Source organism: Vicugna pacos, unplaced genomic scaffold (assembly GCF_048564905.1).
Source record: "Vicugna pacos unplaced genomic scaffold, VicPac4 scaffold_77, whole genome shotgun sequence".
NCBI classification, from domain to species: domain Eukaryota; kingdom Metazoa; phylum Chordata; class Mammalia; order Artiodactyla; family Camelidae; genus Vicugna; species Vicugna pacos.
Window position 1 is genome coordinate 2,403,564 of NW_027328758.1, and position 23,491 is coordinate 2,427,054.

At 46.4% G+C, this 23,491-nt stretch overlaps 3 long non-coding RNA genes across 3 annotated transcripts; all 3 read left to right on the forward strand.

Annotated features, from left to right (window-relative positions):
- The first annotated feature begins 168 nt into the window (after window positions 1-168).
- Window positions 169-4,378, forward strand: LOC140694665 (uncharacterized). The gene is made up of 4 exons (XR_012070250.1): window positions 169-254; window positions 602-753; window positions 3,639-3,756; window positions 4,111-4,378. It is a non-coding gene; the product is annotated as an uncharacterized lncRNA (long non-coding RNA).
- A 221-nt stretch (window positions 4,379-4,599) lies between these two features.
- Window positions 4,600-8,230, forward strand: LOC140694651 (uncharacterized). Its single transcript, XR_012070233.1, has 6 exons — window positions 4,600-4,694; window positions 5,518-5,668; window positions 6,245-6,328; window positions 6,465-6,577; window positions 6,797-6,885; window positions 7,963-8,230. It is a non-coding gene; the product is annotated as an uncharacterized lncRNA (long non-coding RNA).
- A 23-nt stretch (window positions 8,231-8,253) lies between these two features.
- On the forward strand, window positions 8,254-13,209 carry LOC140694655 (uncharacterized). Its single transcript, XR_012070239.1, has 4 exons — window positions 8,254-8,517; window positions 9,036-9,224; window positions 11,576-11,700; window positions 12,940-13,209. It is a non-coding gene; the product is annotated as an uncharacterized lncRNA (long non-coding RNA).
- Window positions 13,210-23,491: the final 10,282 nt, after the last annotated feature.

Consider the following 23,491-nt stretch of genomic DNA (forward strand, 5'->3'; position numbering starts at 1 on the left):
ACTTCCTTGGTGATCAAAGGCAATATCTATTTTCTTTATGCTGTTAACCTTAGGCGGGGAGACTGGGGGATCTTCATTTATATTTTAAAATTTGATTCACTCTGCAGTTTGTCTTCTGTCTATGTATCCTTTTGAGAAACCGTTTATCAGTGATCATTCTTCCATCAGATTGAACAGGATCCGGGGGAAGGACCAAGCCTGTCCCTTCGGCCATCCTGTGTGTCATGTCCTGTGACCCAGTGGATGCTCAGCATGTAAGTGAACCGACAGGAGTGAGTGAAGAGATGGGAGAATCTCATTATTGTGGTGGCTGCACTCTGTCCGATGTCTTGAGATTTGGGGAACGGTTAACAAGTGCGGAGGTGTGAGGGCAGGGCCTCTGTGCTCTTCCTGAGTGCCCTGGCCTTACCCATTCCCCCAGCCTCCTCTGGGCAGGCAAGCCCAGGAGCTGGGCCACCGGGCATTGTGCTGATCAATAATCAACCTCACCCAAAGTCTGGGGGTAGGAGCGGCCAGCAAAACTGGTTGTAGACTCTGGAGTCAGGTCCTTGGAAGAATTCCTCACTGAACAATGTTTTGGACCTTTTATTTTTCTCTATAGCCTTCAGCTGAAGAAGAAGATTGCCTTAGATACATGATACATGTCTATCTCCATGGAGCCCAGGTGGGGCTGGGAGTGTGCTGTTTTTACAGCCCGTGGGCTCGTGTTCCTTTGGGCATCCCTGTGCCTGAACTCCAGCAGTACACTCGGTGGTAAGGATGGGGGCGCCTGGCAGGGAGGGAAGAGTGTCGGGAGACTGTGCAGCTGGGGAGATGTTAATCTGGGGTGAGCGGGAGACGACTGAAGCATGGAATCTCGGTGCAGGGAACTCTCCACACTCAGAGAGGTTCCCACTCCCGCAGGGTCCCTTTAATCAGGATGCTGGGCTGTCAGCACAGCAGGGTCCCCGTGAGGATCATGGTGCCTTCAGGCAGTGGGAAGTGAGGGGTCCAGTGGCACTTAAATTAACAGTGCACCCGAAGCCAACCCCCGTCTCTTTCAGCCTGTTTCCTAATCTGCAAAACTGGAATGATATCAACCATCCCGCAGGTTCGTTGATGGGCTGGGACAAACTAGACAGCCAGGAACTGGAATTCCTCTGTCCCCTGATTGTTTTCCTTCCTTCCCACTATTTGCTCTCACAAGCTCAGTCTCTCTGTCTCTCTCTCTTTCACTTGCAACTTTCTCTCCTGCTCTGGTTTCATTTGATTCCCACCCTCCTCCCAATCCCCAGATGAGTGAAATTAATTTCTGTGTGTCAGTTCCAAATTCCCGGGAAAGATGCTCTGTCCCCCCTGGATTGGTTGTCCAACCTATCAGTTGCAGCCAGAGGAGTGAGTCCCTCTGGATCCAGTGGAGGGGCTCTGCCCAGGCCCCCAGCCACCACTGTGGGAGCACATAGCTCTCCGAGGAGGAGGTACTGGCTGTGACTTGGTGTCACTAAGTGTGAATTTACGTCTCTTCTTGCCCCACCTTCATCCTCCTAAACAAAGATGAAAATTAAACATTCCCGAGATTTGTGTAATGGAACCCCCAAGGTGGGGGCTAAGAGGGATGGATTCCCTGCTGAGTGTAAGGGGCTACAGTGACTCCCTTACGATGGCCTATAAAGGGAACAGCACCAGCCCCACCGGACACTTAGGGTGCTGAGTCTGCGTGACATTGAGCCAGGCTTCTTACCACAGCACAGGGATCTGGTCCGACCGGTTAGTCTTTGAAACCAACCAGCTTTGGATTCCTCAATCCCTCCCTGAGGTTTTACCTGAACCACCAGCTTCTGTATCTCTGAAGACATATGATGAGGACCCTTCACGTAAGACATTTGCACAGCCCTGTGCGGGAATTTGGGCTGCACGGTCTGCCCGGCGATCTGACCGAAGTTGGTATTTTACTGATGTTAGAAATAGTCTGGTTTCCTGATGCACTGTTTCACTGAACAAGCAACAGAATCCACCTCTGGCTGATAAAAGCAAAAAAGGGACTTAATGAAAAGATACTGGGAGGGTGCCTGGAGTGGCCCGGACCAGAGCCGACCCGGGGGCCATAGGAGATTTTGGGGAGCCCCAGGCACCAGGCTGGGCAGGGTGTCACCGGGCCCCCTGCTGCCCCAGCAGGGACCCCCCTCCTCCTGACCCTCCACCTCACTGCAGGTTCATGTCCCGCCAGGGCCAGATCACACTGAAGCCACCAGCACACACCTCAATGGGGGATTTGGCCCCTTCTCAGCTGAGGGCATGCCCGGTGTGGGGAGAGGCCCTGTTAGAGGAAGGCGGTTCCCCTACTGTTCCGAGTTAACATGCAAGTAAGTGCCCATCACTCAGGAGAGCCAGGCTGTTCTGACCTCATTGTGGTGACTAGGTCGTCTGAGTTCAATTATTACTGTATAGGTTGGAAGGTCCAAGAGGGAGAAAAAGTGGAGGTTCTAGTATTATTTTATATTTCCCATGGACCAGATACAGTAAGCAAGCCACTTCAGACAAGGCCCAGAACAACAACATAAATAGGCCACAAAGCAAGTCGTGCAGTCAGGCCTCTGCAGCCCCGAAACCCGTGTCCCCATCGGCTCCGTAGTTACCAGTGGAAGTTGTAGGGATTTATGGGACTGTGTGCTCCTGTGGGGGCTGGGATGTGTGTGTTTAAATCCACATCGTCAGAAACTCGGCTAGAACCACAGCCACTGATTGCATGGAGGCAGAGGAGGGGAGGCCTCCAGCCTCTGGTCCAGCTTGTGAGGAGCTCAGAAGTTGCCCCTTCTGTCCTGAAAACAACACCAGAGCCAAGGGAGCTGAAAACCCACTGCTCTTCTTAGATCCACAAGAAAACTGAGGGGGAAAGCTGCTCCCAACCCAGAGAGGCAGTCGGGCAGGGTTGGAGAGTCACAGCTCCCAGGGAAGTACCCGCTTTTGTAAGAACCCTGGGGGCAGGCAGATTTAACAGTTCCCTGAGGCCAGCGGGAGGCTCAGCGTGAGGAAATCTGAGTGTGACAACTCCAGGGGGACAGTCAGAGGGGCCCCCTGCTCTTTTTCATGCATTTTACCTCCAGGACCGTACCCTGTTCTCAGAATGAAGATTATAGGAAAACTCCTCATTTTTCCTGCCAGGAAAGGAAAAAATAGCTGTATTGAAATACACCCAGAACATTCTCTTCCATTGTGGGGGGTTGTGTTTTGTTTTTTTTTTTTTTAATGAGAATTTATTTTACTAGAGCTTAACCTACATGGGGGAAGGGAAATAACTTCTGTCTCACCCAAATTGGGGTGGGGGGAAAGAGAAACATTTGTGGAGGTCACAGCTCAGGGCACAGTCTCAATGATAACTAATCACAGGACTGCAGATGCCCTGCTCTGTCCCGCTCCCCCAACACCTTACCTACATGTCAGTAGGGCCCCTGTGTAATAACAGGAATAAAATTAGAAGAAGTAAATCTCTCAGGAGTGTCTAGGGAAAACCCAAAGACAGCGGGGAGATGTAAACAAGGACACACAGGTGGCTTTAGCCTCTCGCACGAATAGCTGTAGCAAACTACACACAGCCCAGCCCCAGTAGATAAACAGAAAACCTCACAGAAGAAACTGTTTATTTTGGCTCTCTTACCCAGTGCATTCCATGGTGCATCCTCGCCTAGAATTGAGAGGAAGCAAGTCCATCTCAGAAGGGACATAACTGAAGAGGAATGGCCTTCCAGACTCTGAAGGGCAGAGAGAGCACCAGCCTGGGTGAGAGCAAGGTGAGGGGTGGGGTAGGGGGTGGGCTGCCTTCTTCCCCAAATAAGGAACCTTCCTGAGGCCAGCACAGTGGGAGGGAGGGCCATGGGGTGGAAGCAGACAGACTTCTTCCTGAGAAGTGATAGGATGCCTCAAAGGGACCATTCAGGTGCCCAAACTGGGCCCTGAGGGTGGGAGCCAGTCGGTCTGCCTCAGAGCCCAGGACTGAGGTGGGAGCACAGCAGGCCGGTCTTACTTGGCCGGATGCATTTCACTTCTCCGAAGCCCTGTGTAAAACATGAAGTGTGGACGGCCTGGTGAGCCCAGCTCTGCCCTCAAGACCGGTTTCAACTCCTCCCTTCCCAGAGAACAGCATCTCTGAGCCCGTCCTTGGTGACCTCACAGAGATCACCCTAGTGGCCCAGGCTAGTGAACGGGAACGTGTACCTTCCTGCAGCCAACCCCAGACGTTCACTGATGCATCATATACTGGCAAAGATGTGAGTCCCTGTGCATTGGTCTAACAGCAGAAACTCTGCCACAGGCCCAAGAGGTGGTGTGTGGGACATGCAGCGGTGCAGGAGTGTAGGCAGTGCAAAAGTGTAAGTTGTGGCAGGGGTGCAGGGGCTGTGGAAGGTCCAGGCAGTTCAGGGGATGCGGGGGTGCAGACAGTGCATAAGTGCAGATAGTGGCAGCGGTGTAGAGGTGCAGGGAGTGTAGGGTTGCAGGGAGGTGCTTAGGCACGTAGCCAGGGTTAGAAGTCAAGTGCACATCCTCGCAGTCAGCCTGACCCTGGGAGGCTGGTGTAATGGTTTGGGGCGGCGGAGGCGGCGGTGGAGGCGGCGACGGGTGGGAGGCTGCCCGGGCAAGCCGGTCGATTTCTTCTCTTCCCTGCAGCCTGGCCTCAGGGGGCCTTGGCCGCCGGAGATTCGCCAGATGTTGGACTCCAGGTGAGCTTGCTCCTGGGAGATGGGTGCGGTGCGGTCAGGGATCTGGTAAGTTGGTGGCTGCGGGGATAGGGAGGCTGCCCCGGGGTAGCTTGTGGATTAGCTCCATGTCTGCACCACGTGGCCTGCAGGCGGCTTCTGCTGCCCCAGGTCCCGGGACACCCCTGTCCCACTTTGCCTGCTGGGGGCGGGAGGCAGGGTAGTCAGGGTGCAAGGGTGGCGGGGGTCGGAGGCCTGCAGCGGTGGAGCGGGCCCATTTACTCCCATCTTCCCCGCGGCTCGTCCTGGTGGCGGCTTCTGTTGCCCTGGGTTACGGGACACGTGTATCCTAGTCAGCTTGACCCCGGGAGGCGGGCGTGATACGTTTGGGGTGGTGGAAGCAGCCGCGCGTTTTCCCATGAAGCCGGTCCATTTGCTCCCATTTCTCCTCATGGTTTGCCCTGGGGGCGGTCCCTGTTGCTCCAAGTTCGCCGGACGTCCATCTCCAGGTCAGCCTGCTTCCTAGAGGAGGCCACTGTGAGGTCAGGAGGCAGGAGCGGTGGCTGATGCGGGGGGATGGGGATGAATTGGGGAGTTGGTAGATTGGCTCCCGTCTCCGCGATGGCCTGGTGTGGGAGTGGCCTCTCCTGACCCAGATCAGCAGACACACCTGTCCCATTCAGCCTGCTGGGGAGGGGCGCCCTGGGCGGTGCCTTTAAGGTGCTAGGGTTGCGACATCGAGGGTAGAGGGCCTGCAGGGCGGAGCTTGTCAATTTGCTCTTCTCTTCCCCGCGGCCAATCCTGGGGGCGTCCTCTGCTGCCCAAGAAGCCCGATGCCCATCTCCAGGTCAGCTTTCTCCTGGGAGGCGGGCGCGATGAAGTCGAGGGGAAGGGGCAGCCAGCCGTCGCAGCTGCCTAATGGGGCCACTTCTCCTTTTCCCTGACCTGGCCTGGGGACGGCCTCTCCTGCCCAAGATTCGCCTGACACACCACACCAGGTCAGGTTGCTCCTGGGAGGTGGGTGCGGTGAGATCAGGGGGTGGAGAGGAGAGGGTTACTGCCTATTGCGAGCTGGAGGATAACCTCCCATCTCTCTGGAGGCCTGACGTGGGGGGGGGGCCTCTGCTGCCTCTCGTTCCCAGGTCACAAATCTCAGGGTCATATTGTCACGGGGGTGAGTTAAGTTGCGGGGGCAGCGGGGTGATGGTGAGAGTATGGGGCCTGCCACTTGGGAGCTAGTGGTTTAGCTCCCATCTCCCCAGCAGCTTGGCCTGGGGGCAGCCTCTGTTGCCCCAGGTTGCAAAGCACAGTTTCTCTGACAGCTTAGCCACCAGAGGTGGGCAGGGTGTGCTGAGGGGACTGAGGCAGCCACCAATGCAGCAACGGAGGGGGCTGTCCCTGGCAAGCTGGTCAATTTGTTCCTGTCTCTACCTTTGCTGCCCTAGTTTTGCAGGACGTCCTTCTCCAGTTTATCCTTCTCCTGGGAGGTGGGCTCAGTGCATGCAGCCCAAGGTCTGGGCTCTCCCCTTGGGAGGGGAAGAACTCTCTTGTTCTCCTTTGTGTTTATTCTTCAGTGAAGGGGTTACTTGGACCAATTCTTAATCCTGAGAGAGTGTAGCCTGTGTTATGGAAGAGCTGCTGGACAGTGTGGTTTCTAGGTGGGTTTTCACATCAGCTGATGCCCCAGGCAGACAGGAAAGCTATTACTCAGAGCTTCTTAGTGTGGAGTTGGGGGATGGCCCTGCTGTCCTCACCATACTTTTTAAAAATATGTTACTTCCCTCTTTTTCCTAGGTGACATTTTAGGTTATTGGGTCACAGATTGCTGGCACACACATCCCTGTTCTCAAACATCTTTTAAACTTGGGTGAAGTGATAAGTAGGGGAAGAAGATGATTTACTGAAAGGTAAGAATACGTAAATTTGCATTAAAGCCACCTTCTGTCAATCTTTCTCAAATGATTTTTGTCGGATTCAAAATCAACGACCTAGTGAATGTTGTACTCTTGTGTAAATCATTGATCTTTACATCACATTTGTTGAGTGGTCAACGAGATTTGTTTAGTAGATTATTCCTGAAAGGAAAAGCTCAGGCTTTTGATAATTCCTTGTCTGATGTTACCCAGGCAGTCACAGTAGAAGACACAGCTGATATAAAAGTCCCTCACCTGCCTGAACTGCAAAGCTTCTGGGATTACCGATTCCTGAAATGCAGGTGACTCTTGATGATAATCTGGGGGATGGTTTATATGATCAGATTCTTCCAGTCCTGTAAATGGGTTCCGTGGCCCCAGCCCCGGGAGAACTGGTCATAAGGGCTATATCGTGAGGGGTGGGATGGGAAGGCAAGGTGTAAGAGCTGGAATCACTGAGATTCAACACTCGCTAAACACAGACTCCAGAGCCTAATTGTTCTGTTCTGGATTTGAGAGTTTTTTCAGACATGATTCTTGCCCTTCAGGAGTCACTGCCTGGGTGGAAGTAACCTTTACATAAATCTGAGGAGGATGGAAATTAAGTAGATGGGCTGTTATGGTTCTCAGTGTGCCTAGGCTCGCTCTTCCAGGCACTCATTGGACTAACGAGAGTCATGTTATTCACTCATTCACTGATTTATTACCCTTGAACTGATCATTTGTCCCACAGTAAGTGAAACAAGGGATCAGGAACCTGAGTTTTGTCCCCTCTCCTATCACTGATTGTATCTGTCAGTCGGGCTCCCTGCGTATGCATTGTGAAATGGTGGTATTTCTTGCCCAATGGGGCTGCACTGTCAGTTCTGAGAATCAGGGGAGACACGTGGGTAGGAAAGCACCCTGACACACATGGCCCCCCCACCCCGTGAGACAGCATTGTCGATGCTCAGGTGACCCGATGTAGACCGCGCTGCTAAACCTGAGCATGGTTAGTGATCTTGGTGGCTATGAAAATACAGACTACCGGTCCCTACCTCTGGAGGCTCTGAGGGTGTGTACCCCAGAATTCTGCATTTTAAAAAGGACTGTAATTCTGGTGAAGATGATCTGAGTGTCCCACTGAGAAACACTGGTGTTCGAGGCACCAATATTGAGGATTCTCAGGGAGCGATGTCTTTTCAGGATGGTCCTAGGGCCCTCACTTGAGACTTTTGCCTTGGGTTTAATTGTATGTGTTCAGAAGTGATGTCTCTCACTTCCAGTGCTTGTAAGCGTGCTCTGTGCAGGGATTTACTCTCAGTAGATGGCAAAAACTATGATTCTTCAGGTCACCGAGCTAGAGTGTGAGCGATCTTTTATTTTGGTGTTCTTTATAGCAATGCAGAGTCTCCCGAGAAGAGATTCAGACTGAATAGCTTTGTGTCAGACTTTGGAAGACCGCTGGTGCCCAAGGTGTTCTCTGGCAGGGCAATGACGAATCTAGGTCCCTCTTTCACTGCTACATCAATGAAGTGGACCACTTGGACAAGGCCAAAGCTGGTATCTCAACCATTGCCCTTGACAGTGATATTCGGCTCCAGGAAGCCTTCAGATGCAGCAGGTGGCCAGAGGAGGAGCTGAACAGGCTCATGAAATGTGACATCCCCAACTTCATCAATACAGACCAGAACTCTTCCGTTGGGGAAGATGATCTCCTGATTTTGGAACCACCGATTGTTCTAGAAAATAAGCCATTTGCTCAGACCTCACACAAAGACTTGAATTGAGAAACGTGCTTTGTCAAGTGTCTTTCTGAAGATGTGAAGTCTGTCTTTGTATGGCAGGAATTGCCCTTTCACAAAATTGTATGTGTTTGTGTCTGAGAGAGGGAAATGGAGACAGACAGAAAGACGGAGACAGAAGAGAGCCCCCTCAGAAGAGAGCTAGTTAAGGTGAGTTTTTGTGCCTTTAAAAAAAAATTTGGGGTTTTGGGGGGAACAAAGTATTTACACTGTTTCATTCTCCTACTTGGAAACCTGGCCCCATCCTCAGTGTCAGTGGCCTTGAATGGGGTTGGCACGGTGCATTTCATCTGGCACTGTCACTACCACGCTCTGCCTTTAGCATGTTGCTTTGCCTGTCAGGGCTGCCACCCTTTTAACCTTAAGGCTAGGAGTCTGGGGTAGATGATTCATCTCAGCTCTGCTGTTTTGAAAATTCCTGATGGCAGCATAAACCAGGCCCTACCTCCTGTCTCTTGCTGGGGCACCCCTCAGGTCTGTGCCTTCTACTCAACCATTTACTAAGCCCAGTTTTATCAGGAGCCCAAGTGCCTACCGGGATGGAAGGAGACTTGTCTCTCGTGGTCACGGTGGACGACATTTCCATTGGTTGTGCTGAAACAGCTCTTCTGAGATCCCCTGGCCACCCTTGCTCAAACCTGAGGACAACACTGTCGTTTCTTTCCTAGGAGGAGGATCAATGCATGGTGCATTTTATGACAATCCTGTCCTCAGGAATGCACGGAAGTTTTTCAGCTGAGTGAGGGGAGGTGCCTCTGTGTCCCTGTGTCCCTGTATACCTGTCTGCTCACACTACCCTGCCACCGGCTACTGAGCAAGAAAAGTGCTATTCACCATGCTGTGTGTTTTGCAGATGTGTAGGTGATGGTCGTCTGGCTCGTGTGTGTGGGCTTGGAGCTGGGATGTTGAAGGGCTTATAAATACCTCATCAGCATGTATTCAAGGTGGCCTGGTGCCACACAGACTTGATTCATGAAGGCAGCAAGCCTGCACACTGGTTTGGAAACAACTTGGTTTTGATCAGTCACACTGCATGCATGACTCGCTGCTAATCTCTGGGTGTTTTTTTCATTTTAGATTTATTCACCCAGTGTCTTGCTTAAGCTGAAAAATACTTTTATTTCACCAGAATATTCTCTGATTCTTTGTTTTCACACATCCAGTTTTTTAATTCCTTTAAAAATTGTTCTGTGTTTATAATGCCTCCTGATTTCTATCATTTCTAGTTTCCCTGTGGCCTTAGCCATGTGCCAGATTTGATTCCGGAACTGTTCCACCAAAAGGAATCCCCTCGCTATAATATATTTTGAGGAAAATATTATTCTTTAAGACCCTAACACTAAATCGTAGAACAAAGCATGGAACATTTCTTGTAGTTAATACATGTTCATGCAAAAAGAAACGATATTTTCATTGAAGAATGTTGATTTTAATAACTTTTACTAATGTGAATATTATTATTCATAATTTAAGTAACCAAATAAAACCACAGTTATTTATTATTAAGATTGAAAACTATTTACATCATCTCTCAATTAGAAGACTGAAGTGTATTTAAAAAATGGAAAAATACCCATGATGACACCATCTTTTTTATTAACTAAATATCAAGAACTGTGCAGGGTTAAGATTTGACCACCTGCAAGCTGCCAAGTTAGCATGAGGTAGTTTGTGGATGCTGCCAGAAGACAGGAGACTCCCCCAGGATCAGAGACAAAGGACTTCCTGCCAGCACAGCAGACAGCCTGTGGTTCATGTTCATGTTGGTTCCTGAGTTCCTTTCCTATTGCTGTTGTAACAAAGGACCACAGACTCAGTGGTTTAAAGCAATACACATTCATCTTCTCACTGTTCTAGGGTGCAGAAATGCAAAGTCAATGTCAGTGGGCTAAAACCAACGTGTGGCCAAGGCTACGTTCCACACCGAGGCTCTTGGGAGGGATTCACCTTCCTACCTTTCCCAGCTTGCATAGGTGCTCATACTCCTTGGCCCAGGGCCCTGTGTCACTGTGACTTCTGCTGCCACTTCACATCTCTGTCTCTGACCAATCTGCCTCTCCTCTAAGGACCTCCGTGATAACGTTTGCTTTCCCACAGTGATCTGCCATCCCAAGGTCCTTGACAGTCACACCTGCAGAGTCCCTTTTGCCATGCACAGTGACATATTCCCAGGTTCTAGGGATCAGACCGTGGACATATTGGGGGCCATTATTCTACAAAGTTCTTCCCTTTGGCTCCACTGGTTCTTGTCCATCCCACATGCAAAATGCATCCACCCCATCCCAACACCCTCCAGAGTCTCATTTACTACACCATCAACTCAAAGTCCATCATGTAGTCTAAGTATTATCAGCTCAAAAGCCTAAATATTTTCATCCTCATTGCCTAAGTCAGGCATGAGTGAGACCCTGGGTGTGATCTTCTCTGCTCAAAATCCTGCAATGGCTTCTCATTTCACACAGTGAAGAAGCGAGAGTCCTTATGGTGACCTTACAGGTTTCCTCCCCCTCCCCAAGCTGAGCTCATCTCCGGTTTTCTCCCCGGCTCACTCTGCTCCAGCAACATTGGCCTCCCTGCTGGCCCTTGGGGACATCAGATTTGCACCCACAGGCCTGTTGCCGTGGCCGGTCTCTATCAAACTCATATGCTGAAGTCCTAACCGCCAGGACTACAGAACATGACCCCATTTGGTAATAGGGTAGTTGCAGAGGTCATTGGTTAAGAAGAGGTCATTAGAGTGGGCCTTAATCCAGTATGACTTGTGTCCTGATAAAAAGGGGCAATGTGGACACAGAGACACGTGTACATGGGAGATAACGTGATGAAATGTGGAGAGAAGCCAGTCGTCTCCAAGCCAAGGAGAGAGGCCTGGACCAGCCTCTCCCTCCCAGTCCTCAGGAGGAACCAGCCTTGCTGACACCCTGCCTGCAGACTCCCCGCCCCCAGGGCTGTGAGACAGTGAGCCCCTGTGGTTCCCGTCACCCAGTGTGCGGTGCTGTGTTAGAGGAAGCTCAGCAACCAGCGCCCCCTTCTCAAGGTCCTCAGTGAGGCCAGCTCTGGCCATCTCATTTTAAACTGGAAACTGCCTTCCCCTTGTCCCTGCCCCAGAAACCCCCTCTCCCTGATCATATTATTTCTATCACCTTCGAGAATACCACATATTTCACATGACTGTCACGACTGTAGTTTATGTTCTGCTCTTCCTCAGTCCTACAGGGACAAGGATCCTTATTTGTTCACTGACGGACCTCAGGTGGCTTGACCAGTACCCGTGGCACAGCAGTCAATACAAATTGGCCAGATGGAAGGAGGGATCGTTCCTTACATTCACAGGTGAGTGAACGAAGATTCCGGGGGATTGAGTGTTTCGCTCAGAGCTGGTAAGTGTCAGGCCAAGGTGGGTTTCAGGTACCTATGAACCTGAGGGGGGCTTGAGTGATTCCCTTTCCATTGATTAGTATTTCTCAGGTGTTTCTTTTTCTGGCTCTAACTTTTGACTTCTTTCTGGTATTCTTCTAAGCTTTCAACCAGTTTTAAGTTTTAATTCTGCTTTGTCTCAGGTAAACAAATGAAATCTGTAAATCTTTTAACTCATTATTTCATCTAAATACATTGTGATTCGTGATGATGTTGTATTTCTGGCCTCTTGTTTTGTGATTTCTATTTGCTTTGCGCTGCTTTTCTCCTGCCTGTTATACACCTTGCAGTCATGGTTAAGGGCATGGCGTCTAGAGACAGCCTATCCAGGCTTGGTTCCCTCCCTTGCTAACCATGTAACCAGGATATGTAATCCCTTTGAGACTCACTTTCTTCATATACAGAAAGTGGTACTATCCACCTCAAAGACTGTGAGCATTAAGTGATAAAATGGATGGAGAACTTAGAATAGTGACCGGCCTATTTTGCATTCTTCATTTTGACTTCTTTATTTTTATTCTCTTTTTAAACAATTACTTTAGAGATTACTGTTGAATTTTAATGAACACCCTAGATATTGAAGATTAAAATGTTACTTAACCCATACATTGAATTTTATATGCCAAATGATATCTGTATTTTGTTTCCATAAGTTCTGTTTAGTTCTATAAAAAAATTGATCTGCTTTCTTTTACATGATGTCCTGATTGTTCATTATGTTGCATAAGATTCATTTTATCTTTTAATGATTCAGTCATACTTATTTTATGCTCTCTCTTAGATTGTTTCATAATTTTAGGCTCTGGAATATTAATCATCCTGTGTTTTACGGTGAGCTCTTTCTTCCCTGTGGCATTTATTTCCTTCTGTTTATAGTTGTGTGTCTGTGTGTGTGTAGAGTTGTGGGAGTTTCTCTATAGTGAGTACAATTTTTTTCCTATGATTGTCCCTTATATCCTGGTTTATAAAGTTTCCCTAGAGAACAATTTTGTGTTGCTTATCCTAAGGCTCCAGGTGATATGATCAACCTTGAATTAAATTTTTCAGTTTGGGAATTCCGGAATCATAAGTGGAGTATCAATATGGATTCCACATTCATATAAAGCAGGGGCGTGGAGATTAGATTTTTTTAAGGGAGATTTTGTTTTTCCCTAGAGAACCGGCTGTTTCACCACTTTCCTGCATGCACAGGTGGAGAACTTTGAGTCTTCCTTTCAGTGAAGAGGCAAGTCATCCAATACGTTTTATGCAGAGGTTTCTATAAAGGAAGACCCTTCTACGTCTGATATGGACCCTTTTTCCTAAATGGACATTGTATCCCTCTTTATGTGCAGATGAAAACCCCTTCCCTCCAGGGTGCGGTGGCATCAGCTCACAAGATTACCATTTTGGCGTTAAGTGTCCTCTTTTTATTGTCACCTGGGAACTTCTCTCTCCATAGTTATCTCTGTGTTACTTTTGTTGTTGTATTTTATCCGGCAGTACTGAAAGGTTTACTTAAAAGGGATCCTAATTAGCTCTGTTTACCTGTTTCCAGAGCTGAAAGCTTCAGTTCTAGAGTATCTGTTTGATTTTTCTTAAAAATACATTCCAGTATATTTCTCTGGTGAAAGTCTCGACCCTGTTATTTGTTCTCCCATCATTTCCTTATTTTCTTGAATATATTAAAAGTGTTTTATAGCCTTTATTGGTAACTCTGATTCCTACATCACCTGGGGGTTTGCATCCTTTGTCTAATATTTCTTATTCTCATTTTATCCATCATATAGTCTTGACATGTTGCACGTCTAGAAATTCTTTATTACATGGCAGACATTGCAAATGAAAAATCCATATCTTATCTTCCGTAAGAGGTTTTCTACCTCCCCGTTAGGCAGACAGGGTGAGGGACTGATCATCTCACTCCAATAAGGCCCTGAGTTGCGTCGACAAAAGTGCCTTTTTTCTTAAGACAGCTTTGAGGTATACTTGGCAAAATAATTTTCACACATTTAAAGTGTACAACTTAATGCGTTTTGACATAAGTATATCCCCAAGGAACCATGACCACATTCAAGACAGTGAACATACCCATCACCCACAAAACTCTTCTCCTGCATTTTGTTGTCCCTCCCTCCCTCCCCGTCTATTCCCCTGGAAACCATTGATCTGCTTTCTATCACAACATACTGGTTTGCATTTTCATGATCGTTGTATGAATGGATTCATGCAGTATCTACTCTATGTTGTCTAACTTCTTTCATTCAGTGTAATTATTTTGAGAGTCATCTGTGTTGCTGTATTAATAGCTTATTTTTCTCATAGCAGAGTATTGCTTAATGCTGAGTTTTTCCTGAATAGTTTATTGTGAACAGTGTTTGGTTAGACCATACATTGTTTCTCCATTTACTTCTTGATGGATGCGTGGGTTATTTCCAACTTGAGCTATTATAAATAATATTGCAGTGAATATTTGGTTACAAGTCTTTTTATGGACATACACTTTTATTTTCTAAAGCACCAGATGAGAAATATCTGGGTTATATGGTAGATAGGTGTTTACCTTTTTTAAAGAAACTGTTAAACAGTTTTCCAAAATGGTTGTGCTATTGTAAATTCTTCATGGTTTGTATCAGTTCTGGTTGCTCTACTTCCTTGCCAGCACTTTGGAAGGTCGGTCTTTCTAATCGTATACATTCTAGTATATATGTGAACTAGTATCTTACTGTGGTTTTTAAAAGCATTTCTATAATGACTAATGGCATCTTTAATCAGCATCTTTTCATATGCTTATTATCCATCTGGATATCTTTACTGAAGTGTGTTTTCTGTCCTCATTCATTCATTCAGGTGTTTGCATTATTATTGTGTTTTGAAATGTTTTTATTCTGGATCAGACACAAAGAGAGACCTTTACCAGATATATGATCTGCAAATAGCTTCTGTCTATGGCTTGTCTTTTCATTTGCTTAGCAGTGTTTAGAAGAGCTTTGAAGAGTCTTTATTTTTGTAAAGTTCACTCTATCAGTTACTTTTTAAAATAGATGATAATTTTGGTGTCATAGCAAAGAAATATTTGCCAAACCCAAGGCCATAAAGCTTAAGCCTATGCTTTTTCTCCTAGCTGTTTTATAGTTTTAGATTTCCTATTAAGATCTATGATTCACTTTGAGTTAATTTTTGTATATTTTGTGAGGTGTGGATCAAAGTTCATTTTTTTTTTTTTGCGTATCACTGTCTAACAATTCCAGCACTACTTGTTGAAAAGATCCTTTTCTCCACTGCATCCTTTTTGAGAATCAATTGTTTATATAAGTGTTGGTTTAGTTCTGAACATTCTATTCTGTTCCATTATTCTATTTTCCTGTTTTACACCAACAGCATACTTTCTGATTACTGTAGCTTTATAAAAAAAGTCTGAAAATTAGATAGTGTAAGTCTTCCAACTTTGTTTTTCTTGTTCAAAGTTGTTTTGGATATTTGGGATCCTTTGCATTTTTATATGAATTTTACAATCAGTTTTTAAATTCCTTACATCCTGTTCTACCAAAATTCCACCCATGTCTTTGGCCATCTCCAAAGCCGCATTTTCAGAAGTCTCTCTAGATCCCAGGTGAAAGGAATTTCTCTTTCTTCTGTGCTCCATTCACATTTCATATTATTTGATTACATTTATTCATATTTGGCTGTATGTACTTGTCTGATCTTTCCAGCCATATGGTAAACCTCTCAAAATTAGGAATCTTGACTTGGTTCCCTATATCTGCTGAGAAAACTAGTTCTATGCTTTGCAGCAGTGAGCCCTGCAGCAAGAGGTATCTGCAGCACACATCTAGCTCATTGCTTGCATATTGTCAAGAAATCCTGCAGATTTAGAATTGTTTATTGATTGTTGTCTCCAAGACGTCTCAGTCTTTTTTATTTCTATTGCTACTGCTGCAGTTTCAAAGAACAATGGCTAATTATTTTCCAAATATCAAAACATACTGTAATTGAGTTGTGATGTAAATTATGTGCTGCTGTGTCTTAAAAACCTGCTTAGTGTTCACAGGCTCCTTCACACATGGAAATTTTGGGAGAATGACATATCCTTAGAGATAGCACTGCTGACTTTGGCGACCTGAGCAGCAGTATCTGAACTCACTCCTGCTGTTTTTCTAGTGCCCCATCTAGCACTCCTCCAGCCCTCCATGGGGGGACATGCAGTTCTGCCCTTGAAACGCCTGTTGCTTCTCAAGAAGACTTCCCTTTGAAACATAATCATGTCCTTCTTGTGGGGACATTCAGTCCAGTGACCTGACAGCAGGGGGAAATGTTTAGTCTGCTCTTGGTAGAGCCTAAACTCTTCCATACTTATTAGAAGCAAATCCAATGAGGAAATTGTGTTGGCATCTAACAAATCAGCATAAATGTCTGGTGAAGAAGATCAGCTTCCCCATCCCACTCAGGCGTCATGTTGATGTGACACTCACCTTGGCTAACATTTTCTCCTGTGTGCAACGTAAGTTTCAAGACATTATGAATGGCTTTTTGTTTTTCTTCCCTGGTCTTTCCACATTCACTATGTCTGGTGAGATTATATGAATCCTGCTTATTTTCAGCCCAGCAATTACCCTTTTTAAAGGATCACGTGTTTAAAAGGCTAGTGGACAATTTGTTAGAAGATAGAATTCCTTAGATTTTGGTCCTGGAGTTGAATCTTGGTTAGGGGTGAATGAAAATTCCCATTAAAATTTTAAATTCAGTGTTACAAAGTTTTAAAAATAGTTAAATATTAGTCAATTTCATTAAACACTTTAGCAGTTATTTACTTTTAAGCCTGTTTCTGGGGCAATTTTTTAATGATTCCCTCTCTTTATTGATTCCCTCTTTATCAGAATCTTTGAGAGGCCCTTGTCATCACTGTCAGTATCATCATCATCATCATCATCATGGAACTGATTCCTCTGGACGATTCTAGGAAAATAAAGAGATCAGTGGAGTTATGTGTAGGTCAGTGTGTGCATATACAATAAGAACAGTTATCAGACATTAGATGCAAGATATCCACTTTATTTAGAGAAGAATGTGGTCATGAAATCCTGATGTGGTGAATGAAGGTAGCAATGGGAACAGAATAGTCAGTGGAAAGGAGGAGGAAGTGAGCGAAACAGGGAGCATAGATCCTTGGTTAGCTGATCATCAAATTGGTGAGAATGAGGGGAGTGTGTTGGCAGAATCATGTCCCTCCCCCGCCACAGGTTAGCCAACTGTGACATGTTTCTGTACATGGTAAAAGGGATGACAGATTATATTAGGAGAAAAATCTTAGAGGATTTCTGTCTTCTAAATTGTCTATTAGCCTTTTAAACCCATGATACATTATTAAAGATTAGTGGAGGGCCACAAATTAAAAGGATTCATATAATCTCACCACACATACTGAATGTAGAAAGACTAAGGAAGAAAAACAAAAAGTCATTCATAAGTGCCTTGAACCTTAAATTGCTCATGAGAGGAAATGTCACACAAGGTGAATGTCACAGCCACATACATAATGCCTGAATGGGAGGGGAGAAGGGGATCCTGAGATGAGACAATAGGATGAGTAGCCTGGATTGTCCAGGTGGGCCCAATGTAATCACAGGGGTCCTTAAAATGGAGGACATAGCCCAGCTGAGTTTAAACTCAGAGGGAGGTGTAGCCATGGAGCAGTGTTCAGAAAGGCTGCTGGCCATGAAAATGGAGGAAGTCGTGGGGCACAAGCTAAGGAAGTTGGGTGACCTCTGGAAGCTAGAAAAGAAACCAAAAACAAGGAAACATTCTCTTCTAGATCCTCTAGAAGGAAGGAACCCTGCTGTTAAGTTGAATTTAGCTCAATGAGAACTGTGTTGGATCTCTGACCTCCACAGCCATAAGGTGATAAATCTGTGCTGGTTTAAGTTGTTAAGCTTATGGAAATTTGTTACAGTGGTAATAGAAAAATAACATAGTGGGCGGTAGTGTAAGGGATTAAAGGTCTAGGCTGGGGTGTGGAGAGGATTCTGACATTTATACTGAAAAACAACCAGGTGCAGTGGGAAGGTGTCTTAAGGAAGACCTACCTGGCAGGGCCGTTAAGACGACTATTTGGAGTGAGGAGAGCATTGGATTAGAGGAATCAATTAAATCTCTACCAGAAAAATAAGGAATAAAACAACAGGGCTTCAGTGTTAGTGGATGCAGGAATGGAAATGTGCAGAGGGCTATAAACATTACTTTGATATTAGCTACAGGTTTGATGATTGCATGTTGGGGAGAGTTAGCCGATGTGAGGGCTGAATGTTTGCATCCCCTCAAAATCCATATGTCAAAACCCCATCTCCCAGGGTGATGGTATGGGAGGCGGGGCCTTTGGGAGGTGATTACTAGGATAAAGTGAAGTCATGAAAGTAGAGCCCTCATGAATGGGATTAGTGCCGTTATAAAGGGTCCCAGATTGCTTGCTTCTCTCTGCTCTCTGGCCCATGAAGATAGAGGGAAGACAGCCATTTTCGAGCCATGAAGGCTATTCTCTCCCAGATACATTGACCTCAGCCTCCAAAACTTAAGGAACATGCTGGTTGTTTAAGCCACCCGACCCACGGTAATTTGTTACAGCATCCCAGACTGACGAAGACAGAGGAGAATGCCTCTGAGATTGACTCTGATTGCCTGCAGAATGCTGAAACCCAGGGAAGTGGGCAGCACAGACGTTTACTCATTTAATCCTGGCAACGCGGTAAGAGATAGAGTCTACATATTTCTCGCTATTTAAAAGGGAAGGAAAAAGAGGCACAAATAACAATAACAACAACAACAACAACAATAATTTTTCCAAGATTCACACAGAACCCCCTGGAGGCAGAGTGAGAATTTATGCTCAGGCAGGCTGACCCCAGAGCCCCTGCTCATAACTACTAAGTCAGATCACCTTGCTTATGTGGATCAATTTTTTTCAAGTGTGATATGAGGGTACTGTGTCCAGTAACTTATAATTTCAAAATAACTCACTGTAAGGGAATCATTAGTCACAGGCTTTGCAAACCACAGAAAGCTAGACATACAAAAATAACTTGTTAGGGCAAGATAACCAATAATGTTTTTAAATATTATACTTGCTGAACTTTTGCAATAAAATGTGTATTTATAATTCTGTCTGGCTACAGAATAACTTCATAATCCTGAATGTGGCTGGTGGCTCCCATGGTGGGCAGCACGGGCCTAGAGAATTTAAGTGACTTTTACAGCCTCGCTCAGGAAGCTCATGGTGGGATCAGAGCTATAGGCTGGGACTTTTCCTTCCTATCCAACAAGTCCCTCTTGGAGGCTTAGAAGCTTCTCCTTTGGTGCCCAGCTGTCTGTCCGTACATATGACATCTTGTCAGGTGTCCCAGCCTGCTCCTGAACATCAGCCAGAACCCACTTCTGCTCTTTTCTGGCCAGGTAATACATTCTAGCAACTTCCATTGACTTCTTGGCATCAGTTCTACCTGGAACGGTAGTGGCTAGAGATGTAAATGTGTCCACATGACAGGGTTTTCATACACATAGCAGGAGTTGTCAAGAGAAGAAAACGTCAGGAAGACGAGTGGAAGCAGGTCATTTAAAATACCAAATGGGTACTTTCAATGTATGTTTGTCTTTCCAAGTCCAGACTTGTTCTGCTTGTGCATTACAGGCCAGTAAATCGGGAGAGCAGGTTTTGGGGCAAGAAATAGCAACTTTAATTTGGAAAGCCAGCTGAAAAGATGGAAGTCAAATGTCCTGGAAAACCATCTCCCAAAGTCAGAATTCAGGATCTTTTTATATTAAAAAGGGGAAGCAGGAATGCTTGGTTGTTGCAAACTTCGTTTATGAATTCTTTGTTGTTAGAATCTTTTGTTCTTGCAGCTCTTCACCTGGGTCAGATTCGTGTAAACCTCCAACAAACAAATGTTATTTTCTATTTTGTAACTTGTTATCTTTATATGAATGGAAAAGTGTTAATTTCCTTTAAGGTCAGAGCCTTGAGAATAGGGTCTCCTGTATATTTCAGGCTTTAGGCAACACTGTTTTACAAAAGGTGCAGAACCAACAAGACTAAACCTAGGAAAAAGGGCACAGGGTTAAAGTCAAACGAACAGATCTAATATGGAGTAAGATTTGTTCTTTCCTATTTCAGTAGTGCCATGGAGAAGGCACTTTGGGCAGCTTTTTGTAGGGTCCTGGAGGCTTTCTCTCTCAGCCTCTGTGCTCCTCTATGGTAAACCCTTCACAGCTGTCTGGCCTGCTGGAAACCACTCCGACTGTTTTGCCCGGAAGATGTGTTCGGTTTATAACTCATCTCTACTCCTTGGAAAACAACTCAAGAAAAACTCAGTTGGTTTTTCACCAGCCATTGGCAAGGTTGAGGGATAGCATGTTATTATTTTATAAAATAAATTAAAAATAAAAATAAAAATAATAATAATGAAAGAAGTCTTATAAAAGCACTGGGCACATAGGAGAGAGTCAATAAATGTTTCCTGGCTTAAATTAACAGTGATGGCTCAGTGATTCCATGGCTGCTGTATTTGCTGTGCTGGTTACTCCTTTGCTCCATTACAATTTTTTTTAACTGAAGAAGAAATACATGCATATGGTTAAAAAAATTTCAAACAGAGCACAAAAATACACAAGTGAAAGAAATTTTCCCTCATCCTCTGTTCTTTCAGGCTTCCCTGGAGATGCCACTGTTTACTATCCTTTGGGTGATTTTCCAGATATGCTTTGCACATTCCTACCTATGTATGTAAATTCCTTTAAACTTTTTTTTTTAACTTAAAGGGATTTAAATCCTCAAGTGGCTTCTGCCTGGGTAATAGAACAGAACAAATCTGACTCCATATTAGATCTGTTCCTTTGACTTTAACCCTGTGCTCTGTCTCCTAGGCTTCATCTTGCTTGTGAAACAATGTTGCTTAGAGCCTGAAATATACAGGAGAGCCTTTTCTGAAGGCTCTGACCTTTAAGGATATTTAACATTTTTTCATTCATAAAAAGATAACAAGTTGCAGAATAGAAAATAACGTTTGTTTTCTGGAGGTTTACAGAGATTTGAATCAGGCGGATAGCTGCAAGAACAAAGGATTTTAACAAAAAAGAATTCCTACACCAAGAATTTGCTACAACCAAGCACGTAGGAAAGAAGCCTGAATTCTGACTTGGGGAGATGGTTTTCCAGGACATTACTTTGCCATCAAGGTCTACAGAAACTTGCTATTCCATGCCCCAACACCTGGTCTCCCAACTTACTGGCCTGTCCTGCACTGAGGAGAATGAATTTGGACTCAGTAACACTCCTATCTACACAGCAAGCTGGGCACTGTAAATGAGGACAGCTCTCCCACACCCAGGGACCTACTGTGAGCCCTTGATGGTTCCCCTAGGGTGGGGTGGGGTTTAATCAGGCGGGATGGGAATATACACCAACACTCAGGCAGTATGCTCCCTCTGGGGCTCTGATTTTATACCTCCCGCTACCCGCCAGCTCTACACCTGGGATAGTGGAGCTAAGGGCAGAGATCTTGCCTGCCTGTTTCCCAGCGTGTAAAAGGGGAATATGTACTCTTCCCAAGGTAGTTCTGAGCGACAACACCCTCTGGTGCTTGGTTCCCAGAGCAACAGGAAACACATCTCCGAGTGGGGGCAACGGACGTGATCCCATAGGGGTACTGCAGAGGCCTCGACTGAAGGGCTGGACCAGGGAGATAAAATTTGAGCTGCGGGCCTTGAAGTGTTAGAGAAGGCTGCAGAGGCAGGACTGCCGCCTGTTTCGGGGTGCCGCCAGAAGTAAAGCTTATTCTCTCCATCTCTGCTACTCCCCTCCCCTCTCCAGATCCCTCCGTTCTCTCTGCAACTCCTGTCCATCTGTCTCCCTCCACTTTTCCCCTCCTCCCTTCTTCCTCCCACTTTCTCCCTCCCTCACTTCCCCAGCTTCTCTCGCAGGAATCAGAGGGTCGCTGGCACAACTGCGCATGCGTAGTCGGTGCCAGCTGGACCGCGGTTTGGAAGCTCCAGCTCAGAGCCCGGGATCGGCCCCAAAGGCTTCTCAGCTCTGTCGCCCGTTAGGCCTTTGGCTTCTGCCCGGGGCCGGGGCCTCCGGCTGTGGAAGTGCAAGGTATGGGCTCCCGGGAAATGTTCAGGCTGCTGGGGGAGGGCGGTCCGCGTGTCACAGCCCGCGAGGGCGCGAGTCAGCGTATGTTCAGCTGAATTTCTCGGGCTAGTCCCCTCTGCCCCGGCGCCTCGGCCACACCTGTCCAGGGCGAGGTGTGAACCTGCCGCCTCTCGCCCCAGCCGGGATCCCCTCAGTCCGAGGCTGGCGTCCCCTTCCCCTCTCCCGCCTGCGAGAACTCTCCTCCCAGGCTTCCTCTCCTCGGCCGCCTACCGGTCCCCACACCTGGGCGGGCTGTGTCCCGCGCGGGCGGGGTCTGAGGACCCGGACGGGGGCGGGCGGCTGGGGCTGGCCTCCGAGCGGGGCTGCCGCACGCGTCCCCCACCCAGCTCTCCCTGCCCCACGACCCCGGGGCTGCCCTCCTCTGCCTTTCCCTCTCCCTGCGGACCAGCTCAGTGGCGTGGGCGCTGCTCCCCGGGCTGAGAGCCTCAGGTTGTAAATACCAGCTTCTCCTGGTGGAGTCGGGAAAAGGTAGCGGCAGTGCTGAGGGAGCTTCTGTCTCCTTGCTCAGTATTTCGGACCCAGGTAAGTACCTTGAACACTTTCAGGTGTTATGATGGCGGTGCTTGATGATGTCACGTGTTTTTATAGTGAGACGGATTTTAGTGGTGAAAGCAGGGCTTGGTTCACCTAAAAATGAGCTGAAGGTATGAGGCTGTGACATCCTCCAGGTTTCCCTCTCCGAGGGTGAAACGTGTGACCGTAGATTTTAGAAAGATAGTTACAGTCCCTAACTAGTCCAGCCCAGCTAGTGTGTGTTAACAGGAACAGCACCACCAGAGGCCTTGGAGACCCAGGGACATTGCAATCCTAAAGAGCTCCTGGCACAGTTTAGTTTGTTCTGGCTTTTTGGTTTTCTTAAATTGTGCGGCAGACTAGTTGTATAGAGGGGAAAATAATTGTCAAGAAATATTTTTTTCATATAACAGCTTTATTGTGATTTTGTTCACACACCATGAAGTCCATCCATTTAAATGGTACAATTCAGCAGCTTTTAGCATATTCACAGTGCTGCAACCATTATTATTCCAGAAGGTTTTTCATCACTTCAGAAAGAACAGTGGAAATCAATGACCTATTCACCCTTCCCCAGTGATGTTTCTAAAGAAGTTTCTTGGCTATTCCTGACCATAAATTAACTTGTTACATTCCATGAAAAATCTGGTAGGAATTCTAATAAGAATTACATTGAATCTGTCTATCAAAACAGGAATAATTAATGTCTTTATGGCATAAACTTCTTCTACCGATGAATATATCTGAGACCCTAAATTTTCATCTGTCCAGAGCCTGGCCCATGGGAAGTCCTCACAAATTGTTGGGCTTGTGAATGATGAGATTCTATACATTCTTAGTTGCAACTGTAGTTTTCACAGAAGAGAAAAGTAACCTCAGTGAAGCCAAGTGACACTCTGATGGTCAGAAAGGGTGACAGTCAGTTCTGGAGTGATCCAGTGGACTTGGTGCTTGTAACCAGAATTCCCCACCACCTACAGCTAAGGGGATTACAGTGTTCTTTTATTTTTTTAATGACTT